Consider the following 21,191-nt stretch of genomic DNA (forward strand, 5'->3'; position numbering starts at 1 on the left):
AGAAATAATCGATGCGTATGTTCAAAGAATGGATCGCACGCCGTTCGTTATCAAGTGTAAGCCAACAACCATGCCAAGCGAGCATACGTCAACTCCGTTGTTGGTAATCAGACGAATAAAGGGGAAGGTCCGACACCATTAAGGATCACAGTCCCAAGGCCTTTCCCTTACAAATCAAATAAGGCTGTGCCGTGGATATACGACATCCACTCTTCTGCCGACAGCGATATCTCCAACATCGCTGGACTTGGGGGCATGACTAGGAGTGGCAGGATCTACACTCCCGAAGATCTTCATGACAAAGCTCCCAAGAATAAAGGGAAAGAAAAAGAAGAAAAAACCGAGGAAAATAAGGAATCCGAGGAGGAGACAGACAAACTGTTAAAATATATCCGACAGAGCGAGTACTCCATCATGGATCAACTTCATAAGACGCCAGCAAAGATTACTCTGTTGTCGTTGATCCTATGCTCCGAACCGCATCGGCAAGATCTGTTGAAAGTCTTGAACAAGGCATATGTGTCGCACACTATCTCCCAAGACGAGTTTGAGGGGATTGTTAGTCACATCAAGGCTAATGACCACCTCACCTTCATCGATGAAGAAATCCCCGCCGAGGGATCAAACCACAACAAGCCCTTGCACATCTCTATAAAGTGCAAGGAGTATCACATCGCTAAAGTCTTGGTAGATAATGGATCTTCCTTGAACGTAATGCCAAAAAAAAAAAAAAAAAAAAAAAAAAGCGCTCGAGCAACTGGCAATCAAGGGAATCCAAATGCGCCAACAACATGATCGTTCGAGCCTTCGATGGATCTAAAAGAGAAGTGGTGGGAGAGATCAATCTTCCAATCCAAATTGGACCCACTATCTTTAATGTCGAATTCCAAGTGATGGACATTACTCCCGCATACAGCTGTCTCCTCGGCCGACCTTGGATTCATGATGCGAAAGCTGTACCCTCTACGCTCCACCAGAAAATCAAGTTCATAGTGGGTGACAAACTGGTGACTGTACAAGCTGAAGATGACATACTCATCAGCAAACCATCCACCATACCTTACGTGGATGCAGCGGAGGAAGCTTTAGAAACCGCCTTCCAAGCATTGGAAATCGCCAATGTCGAAACGTTTCCCCGAGAAATGAAGAAGGTAGCCTCCATGCTCACCAAGAACGGATACTTGCCAGGACAAGGATTAGGCAAGGACTCCCAAGGAATCCCGGAGCTACCCATTATCAAGGATAATCCGGGGAAACAAGGGTTAGGATACAACCCTAACAAAGATCAAAGAACGAAGAGGAATCAAGATCCTTCTCGATGTTCTTTAAGCCAGATCTTTAGGAAGGCCGGTTCACAAGCGTCAAGGCTGGTCGTCGTCGTCAAAATGTTTTTCTCCTTCCGATAGGGATGTATAGACTCAGTGACTATTAGAGATCACTCCTCGGGGACAGCCCGACCCCCGAGCCTCGATAGGGCACATGTTTCCATTATGATTATAATAAAATCATTCTTCATTAATTCTTTATTGCTTCTTTTCTCGCTTGCAATAAAATTCTAGACCACATTATTTTAACCCTGTTTGAATAAACATGAATGAGGTTAAAATCATCTTAATAAAAATAAACCCACATCATTTTTATGTGGAAGTGTGTGTGTCAACTTGGAGCACCTTTTCTTGGCCTCAATAAGTGCCGTCATGGATAAAAAGAAATCCATTCAGGACAAAAATCCTAAAAAACAAAAAAGCTCGGCAGGAAACCCAAAAAGGGGGCTGCACAAAAATAAGAGCAAAAGACCCGCTAGGAATCCCACAAAAGGGTGACCTAGGCAAAAATTAGGGTTACAAAATAATGAACAAAAACAAAAGCCCGCTAAGACATCACAAATGGGTGTTTTAGGCAAAAGTTAGGGCCGTCAAAAAAAGAAAAAAACAAAATAAATCCATGATGGTACCATCAATTGAATTCAACAAGGGGCTCAAGAAAAGCTATCCAAGTTGTCAAAACACAATCATTAATAACAAAGATGTGCTTAACCTCATAAGTGTTTAATCGAACAAGCCTAAACACATAAGCCTACCATGGCCAGCCATTCTTACAAAAAACCATTTTTCAAAAAATAAAATAATCCCCTCTAAAACACAAACTTTTGAAAAATATACCCTTTCCTTCTTTTCTCTCTTGTCCCAACGATTTTTGAATAATCTAGTGGAAACATGGAGATATAGTGGTCAATAGGAGGGTTGACACATCTTCTAAAGAAAGGGAAGGATCATTTGGTTGATGACACCAAATCTCAAATATAATACGCATCATTCCTCGGTAACAGAAATCGGCAGAGCACAGTCCGTCTGGAGGAATGGCAAAATCCAAACACAAAAACGCATCGGTTAATTCTTTTGAAAAAAGAATCAAATAGAATTAGGTGCATCATACTGCATACATGCATACAGATGATAGGTGTACTGGAAGATCACTTATTCTCTGTTTATTGAAAAAACAAAAAATATATAAACTTCAGAAAAAACAATACGCCTGTATCATGTTCAGTACGCCCGTACCAAAATTAGGGTTATGAACAAATTTTCAATTCAATACGGGCATACTGAAATGGATGCGGCCGTATTGGCCATAAAGAAATTTTCAAAGACCTCGTCATGAGGCAACTACATAAATTAGAAAAAATAGGAAGAATTGCTTGTGTATGACAGCAGCAAACAAAATGCAAAGATTCAGAAAATCAACAGCGTCATACAAAATAACTGAGCCTGGAGAGGCTTGCCGAAAGAATACTCTCAAAATAACTGAGCCTGGAGAGGCTTGCCGAAAGAATACTCTCAAAATAACTGAGCCTGGAGAGGCTCGCCGAAATAATACTCTCTCAGAATAATTGAGCCTGGAGAGGCTTGCCGAAATAATACTCGTACAGAATAATTGAGCCTGGAGAGGCTTGTCGAAATAATACTCCCTCAGAATAACTGAGCCTGGAGAGGCTTGCCGAAAGAATACTCTCAGAATAACTGAGCCTGGAGAGGCTCGCCGAAATAATACTCCCTCGTCATACAGAATAATTGAGCCTGGAGAGGCTTGCCGAAATAATACTCCTACAAAATAACTGAGCCTGGAGAGGCTCGCCGAAATAATACTCTCTCATAATAATTGAATTTAATTTCTTTAGCACTTTTAATTTCTGTACAGCAAAAGCCAAAAACATAAAAAAAGGCAAAAATACAGAAATCAACAAAAATACAGAAAAAGCCGAACTCAACAAAAAAGGCAAAAACACAGAAAAAGCCAAAATCGAAAAAAGGGCAAAATACAGAAAATCCAACAAATCGTACAGAATAATTGAGCCTGGAGAGGCTCGCCGAAATAATACTCCCGCAAAATAATTGAGCCTGGAGAGGCTTGCCTAAATAATACTCCCGCAGAATAATTGAGCCTGGAGAGGCTTGCCGAAATAATACTCCTTCAGAATAATTGAGCCTGGAGAGGCTCGCCGAAATAATACTCTTTCATCATAACTAAAGCCTGGAGAGGCTTGCAGAAATAATACTCTCTCAGAATAATTGAGCCTGGAGAGGCTCGCAGAAATAATACTCCCCAGAGAAACCTCAACTCAAGCTCACGGAACGAATCCCCAGCGAGAGCTATCAAAGCAAGATCGACGACATTCCCAATGGAAGCACGATCACCCAAGCAGTATATCTAGTCAAAGGACTTAAAACTTCCTCAGTGGAAGATAGCTCTCTGACTCAAACGCTGAGTAAGGCTAAGCCTGCAGAGGCTTCCTAAATAATACTCTGGGATACATAAGATCCCACATTCCCCAGTCGCCTACTCAAGAGGCACCCCTTCAAAAAGAGAAAAAATCAAAAAGATCAATAACCATTCCCCAAGAGGAATTCGGCATTCAGCCAATCATCAAACATCAAGATAATTCGCCTATTCAGAGACACTCTTTCAAAAAAGAAAAAAAAAAAAAAAAAAAAAAAAAAAAAAAAAATCGAAAAGATCAATAATCATTCTCCAAGCGGGATCCGGCTCTCAGCCTATCATTGAACATCAAGATGATCTGCCTAACAGAAGAGGCCAATCACAACCAATGACAAAATCCCCTGGCGGATAACAGCCTACACAGAGGCAACAAAATCCAAAAATTAAAAAGAGTTACCCGAATAAGGATAACCGGGATACTCCACCTACGTCAAAAGGACGTCAGCCAAACATAAGGCATTGCTCAACTCAGAGAGAAAGAGCATCTGTGTCTATACCCCAAGGAGTCAGAAATTCCCCAAGGGTACCAACAATGCAATGCAAGTTGGGGCACAGGAACCTGTGAATGACTGCACATCCCCTAGACGGATCCCTGCGTTATCCAGCCCTCAGTGGCACAAAAATCAAAAACAATCGTCGAAGCAGCATCGTGGACTGTGGAGACAAAATCAACATCCAGAATCCCCAGCGGATAACAGCCTACACAGAGGCAGCAAAAAATCAGAAAATCAAAAAGAGTTACCCGAACAAGGATAACCGGGATACTCCACCAACGTCGAAAGGACGTCAGCCAATCATAAGGCACCGCTCACACCAGAAAGAGCATCTTTGTGTCTATACCCCAAGGAGTCAGAAATTCCCCAAGGGTACCAACAATGCAATGCAAGTTGGGGCACAGGAACCTGTGAATGACTGCACATCCCCTAGACGGATCCCTGCGTTATCCAGCCCTCAGTGGCACAAAATCAAAAAACAACCGTCGAAGCAGCATCGTGGACTGTGGAGACAAAATCATCACAAATCCCTGAAAAGGAGATATTCACGCTACCCCCGTCGTCACAAACACGGAGGTATGCAGCTTCCGGCTCGAGCAATGAGCGAAGCTATCTCTGGAAAGAGGGTACTCACCGCCTACCGTTGTCACAAAGGTACTTAGCTTCCGGCTCGAACAAAGAGTGAAGCTAAGCCTGGAGAGGCGGTACTTACAGCTTCCAGCTTGGGCAACAAGCAAAGCAAGGCCTGGAGAGGCGAAACTCACACTACTACCGTTGTCACAAGGATACTTAGCTTCCGGCTCGAACAAAGAGTGAAGCTAAGCCTGGAGAGGCGGTACTCACAGCTTCCAGCTTGGGCAGAAAGCAAAGCAAAACCTGGAGAGGCTACTCGACAATTTTCCACCGGAAGACGCTACAAGTCAGAAGGTCGGCGCATCACCCGGACAATTGGGTCAACTCCTTTACTTGTCAGCCGGTACACCAAAAGGCCGTCCGACTAAAGTAAAGGGGGGGCAGCTGTAGACCCCTAAAATTGTCCGGGTCGGAAATAAAGCTTGAAGACTCTCGAAGACTGAAGGAAGATCAGCCAGAAGGACTCCCGGAAGGCCCTAGGAGGGTTCTCTGTAGGTCTAGAGGTCTTAGAAAAGCTCAAAATAAGGAAGTGGAGGGAATGAAGCCCAATACGGCCGTACTGAACTTAATACGGCCGTATTGAAGCTTCAATACGGCCGCAGTGAACTCAATACGGCGTATTGAAGTTTCTGAAACTTCAATACGGCCGTACTGAAACCAATACGGGTGCATTGAAATTTCTGAATTTCAATACGGCCGTATTGAACTCAATACGACCGTATTGAAGTTCAAAAATTTCAATACGGCCGTATTGCTCCTGTAGGCCGTATTGCGCCTATTCCCTATAAATATGACGTCAATTGGACGTCATTCCACACTTTTGGAGATAGTTTCAACCCTCTCCTTGAGTATTCTGGGGTTTTTGAGCAGTGTTCTGCCCTAGAAATCACTCGGAGAGTTGATCCGACAAAGTTCTTGAGCCCCGAGCCATTTTGCTTGAGGATCGAACCTAGTCGAAGGGAAATCCTCCGGATTTCCATAGTTAAAAGTTTTAGGAAGGAGCAAGCGAGCTTGTAGAGCGAGGGAACGCCAAAAAGCTTCCCAGTTTTACTCAATATATAAAAGCACGCTTCAAGAGGTTTCTTCTTAAATCCTTCCTTTTACTGCTTTCTGTGTGCATATTTAAACTGTCATCATGTAGATAGTTAATTTATAATCGCTTATAATAAATAAGGGTAATTTAGTAATTTTACGTTGTTATTTTAGAAAATAATCTGTCATAGGGAACCCGAAAGGGGCGCTGTGGGGTGCTAACACCTTCCCCACGCGTAACCGACTCCCTTACCCAACTCTGGTTGTAATGGCCAAAGTTGATTTATAAAATCAATTGCCTTATCCCTTTTTCCAATGTTTTGAGTAAAACATTGGTGGCGACTCCACGAACCCTCCTTTTACGAAAACCACTAATCCATGGAGGGTCCCGCTTGGGATTAATATGGATTGGTGAGACATTTTAATAAATAAATTGGATAAGATCGGCAAGGTCTCAGTTTGAGAACAAGTCGTTCCAATAATCCAATACATTTTCAAAACTAAAATAAAAGCGAGCTCGACCGTCTTCGCGACCGCCGAGGCCCGTTTGGGCCGGTGGCGACAGATGGCGACTCCACTGGGGAAGCTTCGAGAGTCAGTCCCATTTAGTGACAGATTATTTTTAACAAATAATAGTTAAAATTACTTCATTACCCCTCACTTGTATGATAACATGTTTATCTATATGGCTTTAATAACTGTTGTATTTTTAAATTTACGCTTCCAGCTTCCAGCTTGGGCAGCAAGCAAAGCAAAGCCTGGAGAGGCGAAACTCACACTGCTCACCGTCGTCACAAAGGTCCTTAGTTTCCGGCTCGAACAAAGAGTGAGACTAAGCCTGGAGAGGCGAAACTCACACTGCTACCGTTGTCACAAGGGTACTTAGCTTCCGGCTCGAACAAAGAGTGAAGCTAAGCCTGGAGAGGCGGTATTCACAGCTTCCAGCTTGGGCAGCAAGCAAAGCAAAACCTGGAGAGGCTACTCGAAAATTTTCCACCGGAAGACGCTACAAGTCAGAAGGTCGGCGCATCACCCGGACAATTGGGTCAACTCCTTTACTTGTCAGCCGGTACACCAAAAGGCCGTCCGACTAAGTAAAGGGGGGGCAGCTGTAGACCCCTAAAATTGTCCGGGTCGGAAATAAAACTCGAAGACCCTCAAAGATCGAAGGAAAGTCAGCCAGAGGGACTCCTAGAAGACCATAGGATGGCTATCTGTAGATTTAGAGGTCTTAGAGTAGCTTAAAATAAGGAAGTGGAGGGAATGAAGCCCAATACGGCCGTACTAAACTTAATACGGCCGTATTGAAGCTTCAATATGGCCGTAGTGAACTCAATACGGCGTATTGAAGTTTCTGAAACTTCAATACGGCCGTACTGAAATCAATACGGCTGTATTGAAGCTTCAATACAGCCGCAGTGAACTCAATACGGGCGCATTGAAATTTCTGAATTTCAATACGGCCGTATTAAACTTCAATACGACCGTATTGAAGTTCAAAAATTTCAATACGGCCGTATTGATTCTGTAGCCCGTATTGCGCCTATTCCCTATAAATATGACGTCAATTGGACGTCATTCCACACTTTTGCACTCAGTTTTGACTCCCTCCTTGAGTATTCTGGGGTTTTTGAGCAGTGTTCTGCCCTAGAAATCTCTCTAGGAGTCGATCCGACGAAGTTCTGGAATTCCGAGCACTTAGCTTGGAGATTCGAACCTAGTCGAAGGGAAATCCTCCGGATTTCCATAGTCAAAATTTTATAGGAGGGAGCAAGCGGGCTTGTAGAGCGAGGGAACGCCAAAAAGCTTCCCAGTTTTACGAAATATATAAAAGCACGCTTCAAAGGTTTCTTCTTAAATCCTTCCTTTTACTGCTTTCTGTGTGTATATTTAAACTGTCATCATGTAGATAGTTAATTTATAATTGCTTAGAATAAATAGGGGTAATTTAGTAATTTTACGCTATTATTTTAGAAATAATCTGTCATAGGGAACCCGAAAGGGGCGCTGTGGGGTGCTAACACCTTCCTCACGCGTTACCGACTCCCTTACCCGACTCTGGTTGTAATGGCCGAAGTCGATTTTTGAATCGATTGCCTTATCCCTTTTTCCAATGTTTTGAGTAAAACATTGGTGGCGACTCCAAAGAACCCTCCTTTTGCGAAAACCACTAATCCATGGAGGGTCCCGCTTGGGATTAACATGGATTGGTGAGACATTTAATAAATAAATTGGATGAGATCGACAAGGTCTCAGTTTGAGAACAAGTCGTTCTAATAATCCAATACATTTTCAAAACTAAAATAAAAGCGAGCTCGACCGTCTTCGCGACCGCTGAGGCCCGTTTGGGCCGGTGGCGACAAGGGCAAACTCACACTACCAAAGTGACCAGAATCACGGAGGTACGCAGCTTCCGGCTCGGGCGTCGAGTGAAGCTGACCCTGGAGAGGGCAAACTCATGCTACTGAGGTTGTCAGAAACACCGAGGTATGCAACGAGCCTGGAGAGGCGACAACTAATACTCACAATACCCCGTCGTCAGAAACACGGAGGTATACAACTTCCAGCTCGGGCGTCGAGTGAAGTTGACCCTGGAGAGGGCAAACTCACGTTACCAAAGTGACCAGAAGCACGGAGGTACGCAGCTTCCGGCTCGGGCGTCGAGTGAAGCTGACCCTGGAGAGGGCAAACTCATGCTACCGAGGTTGTCAGAAACACCGAGGTATGCAACGAGCCTGGAGAGGCGACGACTAATACTCACACTACCCCGTCGTCAGAAACACGGAGGTAGGCAACTTCCAGCTCGGGCGTCGAGTGAAGTTAAGCCTGGAGAGGCAGTACTCACGCTACCCCCGTCGTCACAAACACGGAGGTATGCATGAGCTTGGAGAGGCGACGACTAATACTCAACCTGGAGAGGCTACTCAACAATTTTCCACCGGAAGACACTACAAGTCAGTAGGATGGCCTACTCCCCGGACAATTGGGTCAACTCCTTTACTTGTCAACCGGTACACCAAAAATCCGTTTGACTAAGTAAAGGGGGGGCAGCTGTAGACCCCTAAAATTGTCCGGGTCGGAAATAAGACTCGAAGACTCTCGAAGACCAAAAGAAAGTCAGCCGGAAGGACTCCTGGAAGACCCTGGAAGACCCTAGGATGATTATTCGTAGGTTTAGAAGTCTTAGAGTAGCTTAAAATAAAGATGTGGAAGGATTGAAGCCCAATACGGCCTCCCAGAAGTTCAGTACGGCCGTACTGGACAATTTGAACTACAATACGGCCGTACTGAAGCCAATACGGCCATACTGAAGTTTTTGAACTTCAGTACGGCCGTACTGAAACCAATACGGCCGTACTGAAGTTTTTGAAACTTCAGTACGGCCGTACTGAATTCAATACGGCCGTACTGTAGTTTAAATCTTCAGTACGGGCCGTATTGATGTCAGAGGCCGTACTGCGCCTCACTCCTATATATAGGACGTCATTTGGACGTCATTACACACTTTTCCACACTTCTTGGACTCTCTTATTGAGTATTCTGGGGTTTTTGAGCAGTGTTCTGCCCTAGGAATCTCTCCGAGAGCCGATCCGACGAAGTTCTTGAGTTCTGAGCATTTAGCTTGAGAATTCGAACTAGTCGAAGGGAAATCTTTTTGATTTCCATAGTAAAGATTAATTTTTAGGAAAGGAGCGAGCGAGCGTGTAGTGGGAAGGAGCGCCAAAAAGCCTCCTAAACATTTGAATATATAAAAGCACGCTTCAAAGGTTTCTTTTCCAAATCCTTTCTTTTACTGCTTTCTGATTGTTGCATTGCATGTTTAGAATTTTCATCATGTAAATATTTTACTTATAATCGTTTCTAATAAATAGGGGTAATTTAGTAATTTTACACTGTTATTTATGAAATAATCCGTCATAGGGAACCCGAAAGGGGCGTTGTGGGGTGCTAACACCTTCCTCGCACGTAACCTACTCCCTTACCCGACTCTGGTTGTAGTGGCCAAAGTTGATTTGCGAAATCAATTGCCTTATCCCTTTTGCCAATGTTTTGAGTAAAACATTGGTGGCGACTCCAAGAACCCTACTTTGCGAAAACCACTAATCCATGGAGGGTCTCGCTTGAGATTAACATGGATTGGTGAATCATTTAATAAAATTGTTAGTTCGATGAGGTCTCAGTTTGAGAATAAGTCGTTCTAACAATCCAACACTTTTCAAAACTTTAAAAAGAGTCCAACCATCGTCGCGAATGCCAAGGTCCGTTTCGGCGGGTGGCGACAATAAGCCTCTAGCCAAATAAGCCTACCTTGAATTAACTCCTCTGATAACCCCTGCTGAGCCTATTTCCCCTTCTTTGTTTGAAGATCATTACAACCCTTAAGTGAAAAATCATGATTACCTTAACCTTAGGGAGTTTTGGAATTGTTTTGGGAATAAGTTATTGAATAAGTGTGGGGGTGTGTGTATGTTTCATTGGATGATATATATTGGCTAATTGGTTCCTCATGCTGTACATTTTACTTCTCTACGCATCATATCTTATCTTATCTCATCTCAAAATTTCGTGTGTACTGTTCACAATCTTAAAAAAAATCAAAAAAAAATCAAAAAAATAATAAATAAAAAAATGAGAAAAGAGAAGTTGTTTGAGGTAAAGGAAAGGAGATTGATTATCATATAGGTCATTATAGGTTTCTGGGTTTGCTTCTTATGCTTATTTTTTACTTATTCCCCATTTCTCCTTTGGTTCCTCTGGTTTCTAGTTACTTATCCCATATATTATCCTCTACCCTGTCCTTGGCATCATTACAACCCTAAAAAGACCTTTTGATCCTTATGTGCTTGTGTGTTGGGTGTTGATTTTAGAGGCTTGCCAAGTCAATTTGTTGCTTATTTTTCATGAGTGCTCTGAGTGTATACAATAGCCTAGACACTTGAGAGATATAGTGATACAGTGCATATCTTATGAGGTTCTGTTGCTTTTAAGTCACCTCTTGAATTGACTGATTTTCTTGCCATGTTTAGAAATACTTGGATGATGTTCATCGGCATCTAGTTTCTTTGGCTCCTTGTGTGTTGCATGTTGTCTATTCCTCTCCTTTCTCAGGATTCAATGAGGAGTATGTAACTCTGTTGTTTGTGTGTTGCTGTTTTTGTTTTTGTCCTTCTCCATGTGGCTCTCTTTGTTGTTCTGGATTTATCCATTGCTCTGCTTCATGATTTTGCCCAGGAGCGCAAAAAGCTAAGTGTGGGGGAATTTGATGAGTCATTATTTTCCCTTATTTATTTATCTTTTTGTACTTATTTTAATTGTTAATTTGGGCTTAATCGCTTACTAATTGTACAGTTTTACTGTTTGAGCTTCATTGGGCCAGTAATTTGAATTTTAATTAATTCTGATTCACTTGGTTTTATTTTTATTTATCAATTATTTTCAGGCTAATTGTGGAGCATTTTTGGGCTTGGATATTAATTTTGGATTTCAAGAGATAAATGTCACGTCAGCACCACTTCACCACATCAGCGCCATATCAGAATTTTGTTTTATTTTATTTTTTCATTCTATTTCATTGTAAATTCAGGTCAGACTTGGATTAGGGGCCCGTTTTGACTTTTCTAGGGTTTTTAGGACCTAGAGTGATGGAGTCTCTCCTTCTATGGTTGATGATGGTGTGTTGAAAGGAGACACCTTGCCCATGATCTAGGCTCACCAAAGGTTAGACAAAAGGGAGGTTTATGGTGAAAAAGGAAGCTAGGCGTGAGATAGTGTTGAATGGCGGAAGTGTATGGTGAAAGGTGTATGGTTGCTCAAGGTTGGCTCACTCCAAGTGTAGGTGGAGGCCACTCTAGGGTTTCAGTCTCCAAGGGTGGAGAATGAAGGGGGTTAGCCGAAGTTAACCTAGTGACTAAGGAAGAGATGTTGAGGCATAAAATGCTCACTCAAAATCTATATAATCCAAAGTATTTACAAGGTGTGGTGGCATCTAGGGTTGCATTTGGATTAGGCAAATGCACTCCAAATGAAATGCAAATGAACCCTAGATGCAACTTGGTGGCCAAGAATGGAATCTTTGGGTTTAGATTGGCTATATCTAGGTGCATGATAAGACCATGCAACATTTGCCCTCCACTTGGGCCTAAGCCTTTCTAACACCAAAAATAGACCCAATAACACCAAAAACACGCGTCACCCTCTAATTAACACCCTAGCCCAAAATTAAAAACCTAATTATCTAGAGCACCCCATAATACAAGGGTAAAATGAGAAATAAAAGTAAAATAAATTCTATGACTAAAATACCCCAAAGTACAAGGGTAAATTTGGAATAAAGCAATAAAATTCTATACTACTCAAATTGGTCATAGCCATGAACCATGTGATGGGTTTCACATGAAGTACCAAGGATGGTCCTCCATCATCCCCTCCTTCTTAAGAAGGATTTGTCTTCAAATCTTTAAGCTCTTCCATTCCATTGATCCTTCGAAAGATGTGAAACCACAATTAGGGAAGTAAAAATACTAAAACTTAACTATGCAATCCTTAAGTACAAAATTTGTTGAATGAAAGTGATAGGGTCATTGGGGAAAGCCAAAAGGCATAACCATATAAGAAAATTTTCAAAAGTTGTGGTGACCCCATGTAATTCATTCATCAAATTGTCTATCTTAGGGATTGGGTGCCTAGATTTTATTGATGGCTTTCTAAATTGGTGCACATCCTCTATTGCCATCTTTCTTTGGCACCAAAAGAATGAGGATGGCACAAGGGTTAAGGTTCTCTTGAACCTAGCCCTTTGTCTTCAAAGGAAAATTCTTTTTTTTCTTTTCTTTTCTTTTTGTTTTTTTTTTTGCTTTTCTCCTCCTCATCTTTCTTAGCTTTTAATTTGAGTTGGTCCTCATTCACTTGAGAAGGTGATAGAGGACACCACACAAATTTCTTTCCAAAGTGTTGGAAACTTATTTTATTGGTGAGGCCATCATGAAATGTTTGCTTGTCAAATTACCATGGCCTCCCAAGTAATACATGACTAACCTCCAATGGCACTATGTCACACAAAACTTCTTCTTTATAATTGCCAATGGAGATTGGTATGCTTGCTTGTTGGTTAACTACAATACCTCTCTCCTCATTAATCCATTGCATTCTATAAGGTTTAGGATGAGGTTTTGTAGTCAAAGCTAGCTTGTCAACCAATCTAGTGCTACAACAATTTTAAGTAGACCCACTATCTACAATGAGAGAACAAGTGTTTTCTAAGACCTTGCATTTTGTTTGAAACAAGTTCTCTCTTTGTGATTGTCGCCACCCGCCGAAACGGACGTTGGCATTCGCGACGATGGTTGGACCCGTTTTTATAGTTTGAAAAGTGTTGGATTGTTAGAACGACTTATTCTCAGAACCGAGACCTCATCGAACTAACAATTTTATTGAATGAGTCACCAATCCATGTTAATCTCAAACGAGACCCTCCATGGATTAGTGGTTTTCGTAAATGAAGGGTTCTTGGAGTCGCCACCAATGTTTTACTCAAAACATTGGAAAAAGGGATAAGGCAATTGATTTCATAAATCAACCTTGGCCATTACAACCAGAGTCGGGTAAGGGAGTCGGTTACGTGCGAGGAAGGTGTTAGCACCCCACAACGCCCCTTTCGGGTTCCCTATGACAGATTATTTCATAAATAACAGTGTAAAATTACTAAATTACCCCTATTTATTAGAAACGACTATGAATAAGATATCTACATGATGAATATTTTAAACATGCAATGCAACAATCAGAAAGCAGTAAAAGGAAGGATTTTGAAGAAGAAACCTTTGAAGCGTGCTTTTATATATTCAAATGTTAGGAGGCTTTTTGGCGCTCCTTCCCACTACACGCTCGCTCGCTCCTTCCCTAAAAATTAATCTTTACTATGGAAATCAAAAATATTTCCCTTCGACTAGTTCGAATTCTCAAGCTAAATGCTCAGAACTCAAGAACTTCGTCGGATCGGCTCTCGGAGAGAATTCTAGGGCAGAACACTGCTCAAAAACCCCAGAATACTCAAGAAGAGAGTCCAAGAAGTGTGGAAAAGTGTGTAATGACGTCCAAATGACGTCATATATCTAGGGGTGAGGCGCAGTACGGCCTCTGACATCAATACGGCCCGTACTGAAGTTTTGAACTACAGTACGGCCGTATTGAATTCAGTACGGCCGTACTGAAGTTTCAAAAACTTCAGTACGGCCGTATTGGTTTCAGTACGGCCGTACTGAAGTTCAAAAACTTCAGTATGGCCGTATTGGCTTCAGTACGGCCGTATTGTAGTTCAAATTGTCCAGTACGGCCGTACTGAACTTCTGGGAGGCCGTATTGGGCTTCAATCCTTCCACATCTTTATTTTAAGCTACTCTAAGACTTCTAAACCTACGAATAATCATCCTAGGGTCTTCCAGGGTCTTCCAGGAGTCCTTCCGGCTGACTTTCCTTTGGTCTTCGAGAGTCTTCGAGTCTTATTTCCGACCCGGACAATTTTAGGGGTCTACAGCTGCCCCCCCTTTACTTAATCAAACGGCTTTTTGGTGTACCGGTTGACAAGTAAAGGAGTTGACCCAATTGTCTGGGGAGTAGGCCATCCTTCTGACTTGTAGTGTCTTCCGGTGGAAAATTGTTGAGTAGCCTCTCCAGGTTGAGTATTAGTCGTCGCCTCTCCAGGCTCATGCATACCTCCGTGTTTGTGACGACGGGGGTAGCGTGAGTACTGCCTCTCCAGGCTTAGCTTCGCTCGACACCCGAGCCGGAAGCTGCATACCTCCGTTTTTGTGACGACGAGGTAGCGTGAGTACCGCCTCTCCAGGCTTAGCTTCGCTCGACACCCGAGCCGGAAGCTGCATACCTCCGTGTTTGTGACGATGGGGTAGCGTGAGTACCGCCTCTCCAGGCTTAGCTTCGCTCGACACCCGAGCCGGAAGCTGCATACCTCCGTGTTTGTGACGACGGGGGTAGCGTGAGTTTGCCCTCTCCAGGGTCTGCGATTTGCCCTCCCCAGGGTTGCGTACCTCCGTGCTTCTAGTCACTTTGGTAGCGTGAGTTTGCCCTCTCCAGGGTCTGCGGTTTGCCCTCCCCAGGGTTGCGTACCTCCGTGCTTCTGATCACTTTGGTAGCGTGAGTTTGCCCTCTCCAGGGTCTGCGGTTTGCCCTCCCCAGGGTTGCGTACCTCCGTGCTTCTAGTCACTTTGGTAGCGTGAGTTTGCCCTCTCCAGGGTCTGCGGTTTGCCCTCCCCAGGGTTGCATACCTCCGTGCTTCTGATCACTTTGGTAGCGTGAGTTTGCCCTCTCCAGGGTCTGCGGTTTGCCCTCCCCAGGGTTGCATACCTCCGTGCTTCTGATCACTTTGGTAGCGTGAGTTTGCCCTCTCCAGGGTCTGCGGTTTGCCCTCCCCAGGGTTGCATACCTCCGTGCTTCTGATCACTTTGGTAGCGTGAGTTTGCCCTCTCCAGGGTCTGCGGTTTGCCCTCCCCAGGGTTGCGTACCTCCGTGCTTCTGATCACTTTGGTAGCGTGAGTTTGCCCTCTCCAGGGTCTGCGGTCTGCCCTCCCCAGGGTTGCATACCTCCGTGCTTCTGATCACTTTGGTAGCGTGAGTTTGCCCTCTCCAGGGTCTGCGGTTTGCCCTTCCCAGGGTTGCGTACCTCCGTGCTTCTAGTCACTTTGGTAGCGTGAGTTTGCCCTCTTCAGGTTCTGCGGTTTGCCCTCCCCAGGGTCTGCCTCCGCGTTTCTGACGACGTTGGCAGTGTGAGTTTGCCCTCTCCAGGGATTTGTGCCACTAAGGGCTGGATAACGCAGGGATCCGTCTAGGGGATGTGCAGTTACTCATAGGTTCTTGTGTCCCAACTTTCCATTGCGTAGTTGGTGCCCACTGGGGAATTTTCTGATTCCTTGGGGGTGCAGACACAAAGATGCTCTTTCTGATGTGAGCGGTGCCTTATGGTTGGCTGACGTCCTTTTGACGGTGGTGGAGTACCCCGGTTATCCTTATTCGGGTGACTCTTTTGATTTTTTTGGTTTTGTTGCCTCTGCGTAGGCTGTCATCCGTTGGGGAATTCTGTCGTTTTGATCTTGATTGGCCTCTTCTGTTAGACGGATCATCTTGACGTTCAATGATTGGCTGAATGCCGAATTCCGCTTGGGGAATGATTATTGATTTTTTTTGATTTTCTCTTTTTGAAGGAGTGCCTCTGAGTAGGCGAATGATCTTGATGTTCAGTGTTCGGCTGAGTGCCGGATTCCGCTTGGGGAATGGTTATTGATCTTTTCGATTTTTCTCTTTTCGAAGGGGTGCCTCTGAGTAGGCGAATGGGGATTGAAGATCTTATGTATCCCAGAGTATTATTTAGAAAGCCTCTTCAGGCTTAGCTTCACTCGTCGCTCGAGTTGGAAAGCTATCTTCCACTGAGGAAGTCAAAGTCCTTTGACTCGGATATTCTGTTCAGATGATCATGCTTCCTTTGGGGAATCTTGCTGATCTTGTTTTGATAGCTCTTACTGGGGATTTGATCCACGAGAGTGAGCTGAGAAGTCTCTGGGGAGTATTATTTCGACAAGCCTCTCCACGCTCAGTTATTCTGTACAATTGGGGAGTATTATTTCGGCAAGCCTCTCCAGGCTCAGTTATTCTGTATGATGAGGGAGTATTATTTCGGCAAGCCTCTCCAGGCTCAGTTATTCTGTATGATGTGGTTGATTTTCTGAATTTTTTGCCTTTTTTGTCGTTTTTTGGCTTTTTCTGTTGACTGCTGTCATACACAAGCAATTTTTCCTATTTTTCTATTTTATGCGGTTGCCTCATGATAAGGTCTTTGAATGTGCAACTAATGTGTGTGTGATGCACAAAATGCAAGTTTAATTATTTTGTTAATGTTTTTAGAAAAATGAATGGCTCTCCCTATCCTCCTTTTCTTGGAGGAATTTCTGTCGTCGACGTGAGGGAAGATTTTTTTGTGAGCCTTTTTCGCAGGAGATTACGGATTTTATAGGAACCCCTCCAACTTTCTTTATTGACTGATTATTAAAGGAATTTCATACAATTTTTAAGAAACACCAATTTAGAGGCATAATCACATGGTCAAGAGAGAAGAGAAATGAATAGATATTTTATTGATATTCACAAGTGTTTTTACAGAAAGATATACAGAAGGAGATTTCTGAAGAATGGCTGGCCAGGGTAGGCTATATACATTGGGCTTAACAATTATATCTGTAATTGTTGCTCTTTACGTTCCCCTAGTTGCTTCGGGTGAGCTGCCTGAGCCAGGAGTGTAGATGCTGCAAGACGCTTGTCGCCACCGGCCTGAAACGGGCTTTCGGCATTCGCGAAGGATGGTTGGACTCTTTTATTTGTTTAAAAATATGGATTGCTAGAATGACTTATTCTCAAACTGAGACCTTGTCAAACGAGCAATTTTATTAAAAGGCTCACCAATCCATGTTAATCCCAAGCGGGACCCTCCATGGATTAGCGGTTTTCATAAAAAGGAAGGGTTCGTGGAGTCGCCACCAATGTTTTACTCAAAACATTGGAAAAAGAAGTTTAAGGCAATCGATTCAAAAATCGACTTCGGCCATGACAACCAGAGTCGGGTAAGGGAGTCGGTTACGCGTGGGGAAGGTGTTAGCACCCCACAGCGCCCCTTTCGGGTTCCCTATGACAGATTATTTAAAAATAATAGTGCAAAATTACTAAATTACCCCTATTTATTCTAAGCAATTATAAATTAACTATCTACATGATGACAGTTTAAATATGTACACACAGAAAGCGGTAAAAGAAGGGACTTTAAAGAGATAAACCTTTGAAGCGTGCTTTCTTATATATCTTGACAGAAATTGGGAAGCGTTTTGGCGTTCCCTCCCTCTACAAGACCGCTCGCTCCCTCCTATAAAATTTTAACTATGGAAATCCGGAGGATTTCCCTTCGACTAAGTTCGAGACTCAAGCAAATGGCTCGTGACTCAAGAACTTCGTCGGATCAACTCTCCGAGTGATTTCTAGGCAGAGCACTGCTCAAGAAAACCCAGAATACTCAAGAAGAGGGTTAAAACTGTGTGTGAAAGTGTGAAATGACGTCCCATTGACGTCATATTTATAGGGAAGAGGCTCAATACGGTTTCTGGGGGTCAATACGGTCCGTATTGAAGTTTTGAACTACAATACGGCCGTATTGAATTCAATACGGCCGTATTGAAGTTCAAAAACCTCAATACGGCCGTATTGAAGTTCAGTGCAGCCGTATTGAAGTTCAGTGCAGCCGTATTGAATTCAATGCAGCCGTATTGAAGTTCAGAAACTTCAATACGGCCGTATTGAGTTCAGTGCGGCCGTATTGAAGTTCAAAATGTTCAATACGGCCGTACTGAACCTCTGGGAGGCCGTATTGGGCTTCATTCCTCCCACTTTTCTTATTTTAGCTATCCTAAGACCTCTAGACCTATAGAGAACCCTCCTTGGGCCTTCTGGAAGTCCTTCTGGCTGATCTTCCTTCAGTCTTCGAGAGTCTTCAAGCTTTATTTCCGACCCGGACAATTTTAGGGGTCTACAGCTGCCCCCCCTTTACTTAGTCAAACGGCCTTTTAGTGTACCGGTTGACAAGTAAAGGAGTTGACCCAATTGTCCGGGGAATAAGGCCATCCTTCCGACTTGTAGTGTCTTCCGGTGGAAAATTGTTGAGTAGCCTCTCCAGGTTGAGTTTGCCCTCTCCAGGGTGAGTATTAGTCGTCGCCTCTCCAGGCTCATTGCATACCTCGGTGCTCTGGACATCTGGGTAGCTGAGTATTGCCTCTCCAGGCTTGTGCATACCTCGGTGCTCTGGACATCTGGGTAGCTGAGTATTGCCTCTCCAGGCTTGTGCATACCTCGGTGCTCTGGACATCTGGGTAGCTGAGTATTGCCTCTCCAGGCTTGTGCATACCTCGGTGCTTTGGACATCTGGGTAGCTGAGTATTGCCTCTCCAGGCTTTGTGCATACCTCGGTGCTCTGGACATCTGGGTAGCTGAGTATTGCCTCTCCTGGCTTGTGCATACCTCGGTGCTCTGGACATCTGGGTAGCTGAGTATTGCCTCTCCAGGCTTGTGCATACCTCGGTGCTCTGGACATCTGGGTAGCTAAGTATTGCCTCTCCAGGCTTTGTGCATACCTCGGTGCTCTGGACATCTGGGTAGCGTGAGTTTGCCCTCTCCAGGGATTTGTGATAGTTTTGTCTCCACAGTCCACGATGCTGCTTCGACGGTTGTTTTTGATTTTGGTGCCGCTGAGGGCTGGATAACGCAGGGATCCGTCTAGGGGATGTGCAGTTACTCATAGGTTCTTGTGTCCCAATTTTGCATTGCGTAATTGGTGCCCATTGAGGAATTTCTGTTTCCTTGGGGTGTAGACACAAAGATGCTCTTTCTGAGATGAGCGGTGCCTTATGGTTGGCTGACGTCCTTTTGACGGTGGTGGAGTATCCCGGTTATCCTTATTCGGGCGACTCTTTTTGTTTTTCTGGTTTTGTTGCCTCTGTGTAGGCTATTATCCGCTGGGGATTTTGTCATTGGTTTTGATTAGCCTCTTCTGTTAGGCATATCATCTTGATGTTCAATGTTTGGCTGAAAAGCCAGATTCCGCTTGGGGAATTGTTATTGATCTTTTGGATTTTTGCTTTTTGTAGGAATGCCTCTGTGTAGGCGACTGGGGATTTGAAGTTCTTATGTATCCCAGAGTATTATTTAGAAAGCCTCTTCAGGCTTAGCTTCACACTTCGTTTGAGTTGGAAAGCTATCTTCCACTGAGGAAGTCTAAGTCCTTTGACTTGGATATTTTGTTTGGATCATGCTTCCGTTGGGGAATTTTGCTGATCTCGCTTTGATAGCTTTCACTGGGGAATTTGGCCCGTGAGTGGAAGCTGAGATATCTCTGGGGAGTATTATTTCGGCGAGCCTCTCCAGGCTCAGTTATTCTGAGAGAGTATTATTTCGGCAAGCCTCTCCAGGCTCAGTTATTCTGTAGGAGTATTGTTTCGGCAAGCCTCTCCAGGCTCAGTTATTCTGCATGAGTTTTGTTTTTTGTTCAGCCCGAGAATGCGAGCTGAGACGTCTTTTGGAGAGTATTATTTCGGCAAGCCTCTCCAGGCTTAATTATTTTGTGGGAGTATTTTTTCAGCAAGCCTCTCCAGGCTCAATTATTCTGTGGGAGTATTGTTTCGGCAAGCCTCTCCAGGCTCAGTTATTCTGCATGAGTATTGTTTCGGCAAGCCTCTCCAGGCTCAGTTATTCTGTACGAGGCGATCGATTTTCTAAATCTTTTGCCTTTTTTGTCGTTTTTGGCTTTTTCTGTATTTTTTGCCTTTTTTGTCATTTTTTTGGCTTTTTCTGTATTTTTGCCTTTTCTGTTGATTTGCGGCTTTTTCTGTTGACCGCTGCCATACACAAGCAATTTTTCCTATTTTCTATTTTATGCAATTGTCTCATGATAAGGTCTTTGAATGTGCAACTAATGTGTGTGATGCACAAATGCAAGTTTTATTATTTAATGTTTTTAGAAAAATGAATGGCTCTCCCTATCCTCCTTTTCTTGGAGGAATTTCTGTCATCGACGTGAGGGAATATTTTTGTGAGCCTTTTATGCAGGAGATTATGGATTTTATAGGAACCCCTCCAATTTTCTTTATTGACCGATTATTAAGGAATTTCATACAATTTTTTAGAAATACCAATTTTAGAGGCATAATCACATGGTCAAGAGAGAAGAGAAAATGAATAGATATTTTATTGATATTCACAAGTGTTTTTACAGAAAGATATACAGAAGGATTTTCTGAAGAATGGCTGGCCAGGGTAGGCTATATACATTGGGCTTAACAATTATATCTGTAATTGTTGCTCTTTACATTCCCCTAGTTGCTTTGGGTGAGATGCCTGAGCCAGGAGTGTAGATGCTGCAAGACGCTTGCTTCTAGAAGATAATCACTTGAACCGCCTTTCGGTCTTCGATTCAAGTGACCGTTGCTTGCTTTGCTTTTACATCTTATTCTTTTGCCCCTAACTTTTGCCTAGGACATATCCTAGCGGGGATAATTTTGCCTTTGTTTTGCCTAGTACCCTTGTACTGGCGGGCTTTTTGTTTTGCCCTAACTTTTGCCTAGGATGCCCTTTTTGGGTTTTCATCCTAGCGGGCCTATGCAAGCAACGTCTTCAAGCATAGTACTTCTTTACCACGTCAGCGTTGACTGGGTA

The sequence above is a fragment of the Cajanus cajan genome, chromosome 5 (genome assembly GCF_000230855.2).
Source record: "Cajanus cajan strain Asha chromosome 5, NIPB_CcT2T_4, whole genome shotgun sequence".
NCBI lineage: Eukaryota > Viridiplantae > Streptophyta > Magnoliopsida > Fabales > Fabaceae > Cajanus > Cajanus cajan.